The sequence below is a fragment of the Euleptes europaea genome, chromosome 1, assembly GCF_029931775.1.
Source record: "Euleptes europaea isolate rEulEur1 chromosome 1, rEulEur1.hap1, whole genome shotgun sequence".
Taxonomy (NCBI): Eukaryota; Metazoa; Chordata; class Lepidosauria; order Squamata; family Sphaerodactylidae; genus Euleptes; species Euleptes europaea.
The window spans coordinates 40,471,689-40,476,790 of record NC_079312.1 but is presented as its reverse complement, the minus strand read 5'-3'; positions in this window follow the sequence as shown (position 1 = coordinate 40,476,790).

The window sequence follows — 5,102 nt, the reverse complement described above, 5'->3', positions numbered from 1 at the left end:
CGCTTGAAAACAGCGTTGCATTAAACTTTAGGGAAATTCATGTAAATTTAGGTGACTTGTAAAGAATCTGTATTATAAAGTGATTATGGTGTAGAGTTCGTATCCTGGAAGAATAATTATGCTTTCATGGTGGCCGACTGTTGGCAGTTAAATTATTTGTTAAATATTTAAAATAAATCTTATATCCATGGCTTTATCTTAATGCATACTAAAAGGCAGGATAGCTTACATCTGTACAGTAGTACATAAATTTACAGATAATATTGACTAATCTGTCAGCAGGGAGTTTTAATTGCGACTGTTGCAGAATGTAACTGAATAATTCTAATAGATATCTGATATTGATCTAAATGGAGGAACAATATAAATTATTAAATATATTGATTTCAAGTGACATTACCGAAACAAAAGGGATGAGTACTTTTAATACGTCAAAAAACAAATTAACACTTGAATTTGTACTATGATGCCCTAACCAGGTAGAGATAAATATAGTGTTGCCCAAAAAGGCAGTGTCTTCGTCCCCAACTATTTAGAGTGATTTACATTGAAAAAGAAACAAAATTCCTTTTTATTTAGTAGGAATTTTGGTTCCATTTCCCCTAAGGGGTTGCATTCCGAAAGCTTAATACACTGCCATTTAGAAGGGGTTGCTTAGCATCTTTTAATGGCGTTCAGTTAGATGATACAAAACTTACTAATTTTTTGAGGAAGGAAGGGAACAAGATGCTTATATATTCACACTCTGAAATGGTGGCTTCTCTTTTTCTGTGGTCTAATTCTTTGTGTGTGAATGCAGTTTAGTTTAAAAAGTGGACAAAACTGTAGATGTTTCACATTGTCTACAGTAATTTAAAAAAGATTTTTAGAAGGTAGCTATCAGAAAATAGCAAAGCACCTTGTTGCCTTTCCAGGAATTGAGCCTAAATGAGGCAGCAAACTTTCATTGGTATGATTCCCAGAAGGAATTTGTTCAAGGTACTATTCTAACTACTGCGGTTTAAAAGGTTAATACTCATAAAGTTAACTTTAAACAGCTGTTCTGAGAAAAGGTATGGTTAATACCATATAAACAAATCCTCAGCTGCTTCTGTTTTTTTTAAAAGTTCTCTTCAGAAATTGGAAGTTTTGTTTTTAAATGAAACCCCATTTGCTCATCAATACATGTAATCCGCTCTGTGGAAATATATTTGTATCAGGTGATTCTGCCTACTTGCCAATTCACTGTTGATTCTGTATATCGATTCCTAAGACATTTTCCCGACGCCAGTAGATCTGCAGAGTCCTCTGATTGACTTCTCCCCTAGTGAAAAACGTCCCTCTTGGAGGAAAAAAAAAAGCAATGTGTTGGATTTCAGGCTGCCACAGGAGAGGGGGAGGCAAGAAAGTCAGGTTCGGTGGCCAGAAACAGTTGTGCCTGTCAAAAAACTCCAGTGGATCTAAGCCATTGTGTGCATGTGTGTATGTGGGGAAGTGTTCTATCATACGCTTCTCCCTGATATGCTAGTTTTTCTGTGTGTAGGAATGTTTGACTTGGTGAAGTACTTAATCACATAATTCTGATTTGATTTGAAGTGCTTACATTCCTGACAGGCCTGCATTTTTTTCCTGACAGTGGTAAACATAAATTCATATTTTTTTAGAATGCAACCAAACGTAGCTCTTTCGAATAGGGGGATTCTTTGGCTTAAAAAAAAATTGGCAGTTGATACTGTTGTATAAAAAACTTGACTTATTTGTACCTTCTAATATGAGAACTGATCTTGAAGTTAGCACTGCTTCCAGCATAAAGAACAATGTTTTAAAAATGAACCAAAAGCTGGAATAATTTTGAAAACTTTTGCCCATTTTTTCATACATGCAGTGTATTTGAAACCAATGTAAAGGCTGGAAGGCTCAGTCTTGCCATATAACTTCAGCTGTTTATCAGCATGCTAATCTCTGACGGTCAACAAGTATGAGGGGGTGTTTCTCTTTTGAAGTCTTTAAATCCACTGGCAATTGAAAACAGACAATATTGCTGTCATTGGTTTGCGCAGGTTCATTTACATAATATTTTGCAAGCCCACATTTGCAAGCCACTAAAGAGCATCTTGCAAAAATGAGCATTACGTCGATGGCTCCCCACACAGAAATGTGTCCTGACTGATCTAGTTTGGGAGTTTTTTGCATCAATATGTAAAATTCATAAAGCTGTTTTTATGCATATAGAGCCATGGATGTCATTTTCCCTGTATTTGCAGAGTAATGTAGAAAGTGACCTGCATGGTATTGGTGTAAAAAGTGATATGGCAAGAAAGAAAGGATTTTGTAGTAGACTTGAGATGCATTATTTATATTAAACACAAGATTACATTTCTCGCAGAACTGTGTAGCTGCATTCAGATGTCCATTCAGACGTCTCTATTCATGATGGGCCTGAAATTTAGCTTGTTTAGTGTACTTGCATGTTTCTTCCATTCTTGTGTGCAGCACGTGAGCGAAAGCTTTCCTGGTCCGGGAAGCCTTAAATCAAACTCCTGTTTAGCACAGCGTTCAAATGCAAGCGTGTGGTCAGATTGGAGTGTTTCCTTCTTATAAATTAAGAAAGCAAACTCTACTTTGCATTCAGACATCACTGTACACTGGAGTTTGATTCAAGGCTTCTTACATCAGAAATATTTCTGTCCTGTTCCATCTGCAGAAGGAAGAGTGTGAAAGCACAACAAACAAGCAGAGGTTTTCATGAGATCTGAATATGGCCTATAATTCAGGGCTGGGGTGGGTAAGGCCTATGAGAAGAAATGCCGCATTCTACGAGGCCTTCCACACATTGTTCAGGAGCTGGTTACAGTAACATAAAAACTCTTGAAATAAGAAAATGGCCTCCGTGCATTTGGATTGTGTACATAATGGAACCGGACCCATATCTAGTACTGACTGAATAAATATTTGACCTCCATTGAATTAGCTAAAACTCGTGCCAGTATGGTTTTACAGTTTTAACCTGTTACTGCTGTGTTAACATGGTTTTCCCCACTTCCTTTACAAGAGATAGTCTTTAAGAGTATACATAGTACATTTTTATAAAGGGCTGTAAATTAGTTTAAATAGAGTATGTACATTCATAACCTGTGACAGAAATGAGGCTGCTGGGTTGAACAATAATGTAAATAATTTAAACCTGTTTAAATTCTTGGCCTAAATAAAATATTTGAGTTAACAGAGTGTGAAGAGTCTTCTTAAAGAAGTGCTGAAAACCAGGGTCGATGTTTGGGATATGTTAATAGCAGCTAGGCTACAAATGAGGTGGCAATGGAAAATGTGTGTTGCCCTTCAAATCTGATGTCTGCATTGAACTGAGACTACTTCTAAGTTGGCTGTTCCTATAGCAAGTAAGGAAGGTGGAGTTTCTTCAGCACTACAGGACTTTGTTTTAGCTATCAGGCTGAAGAATGTGAGGGTTTTTTTTTTCCAGAAGGGAAAGGTTCTCCTGGAGATGGGACATAAATCTGAAGCCCTGCAGCAGTTCGAACATTGCCTTGCACTGAATTCTGAATTCCATGCTGCTCAGTATGAGACAGAAAAGGTAAAGACACCTAAATGACAATAGTCATTTAGCTCCTTATTTATTTAAAACATTCTATGCCACCTGTTTTATGAGGTGTTTCAAGCAAGATATAGTCATTAAAACCCACAACACAGAAGCATAAGAGCAGCATTAAAAAAAAAAAACACCCAGATGCATTAACAGCCTAAATGTTCCTCATGACAGTCCTTCAGCTGGAAGTGTATGTAAGGATTTTTTAAAATTACATAAAACACTGCTGAGACTGGATTTTTCAGCAAAAGAAAATGAATATTATTATGAGTCATGTACTATTTACTTCTTGCCTGGCCAGATTGCGTTAAAAAAGGAACATTTTTGCTCTTTTTTATTAAACAGGTGCATTGCAAAATATTGTCGAAGGCTTTCACGGTCAGAGTTCATTGGTTCTTGTAGGTTATCCGGGTTGTGTAACCGTGGTCTTGGAATTTTCTTTCCTGACGTTTCGCCAGCAACTGTGGCAGGCATCTTCAGAGTAGTAACACTGTCCTTCAGTGTTACTACTCTGAAGATGCCTGCCACAGTTGCTGGCGAAACGTCAGGAAAGAAAATTCCAAGACCACGGTTACACAACCCGGATAACCTACAAGAACCGGTGCATTGCAAATTTTGCAATATAATTTTGCCCAATTATATCACAACTCTGCGCCATTTAGAAATGTGATTTTAATCTGTTAAGGCTGTTTTAACCTATTGTTTTAGGTGATTTTATAGTTTTGTTGTATTTTTGTGGTCTATGTGAGCTGTTCTGAGTGTGGCGTGCTGGGGTAGAGCGAGTTAGAAGACTGATAAATAAATAAGCTGAGCTAGGGCCAAACGGCATTTGGGGATTTAAAGAGTTGGGTCACAGTTCTGAAATGGTGATGGGCAGGAATTATTTTCTTGTTTTTGCTACTGCACATTGTTCTGTGCATGTGGATCAGCAAAAATGGGGAAATAACCCCCCAGCATTGTTTTCACATGGGAAAACAGCTGGTGGGGGGAGAGAGAGGAGTCCTTCCTCCCCCTATGGTAGCATTCCAAGCCCAAATGCTCTGTATTTTTTTAAAAGCCTTTCCCCGCAACTGCTGTGTGGCTGTGGGGGCCCTGGACATGTTGTGAGCTTCACAACAAAGCAGGGAGTTTACATCTGAGGCATGCACCTGGACCACTGTTGTCATTCTGGTGTGACTGATTTATCAGACCATACTGGCCTTGAAAGACCCACTTGGAGATGGGTGGGGATACAACTCATAGTAGCAAATGGTTCTTGGGAAGTCTGCCTGGCTTAGATGTTCAGTAGTTTGCACGGCGTGTTACACATGGCGTATAAATTTCTTGCTCTCTACCTATTGTCCTTCAGCTTGTAGTAGTTATCCCTATCTCCTTCCCTGGATTCAGAACTCTTCAGCTAATGCAAAGAAAAAATAATAAAAATGTAAAACAATCACACTTTGCAACCGTGCAACACCCCAGTACAGAAAGCTGGTAACAAAATTTGAATTTAAAAATGATAAAATATTTACCTTCCCAGAAC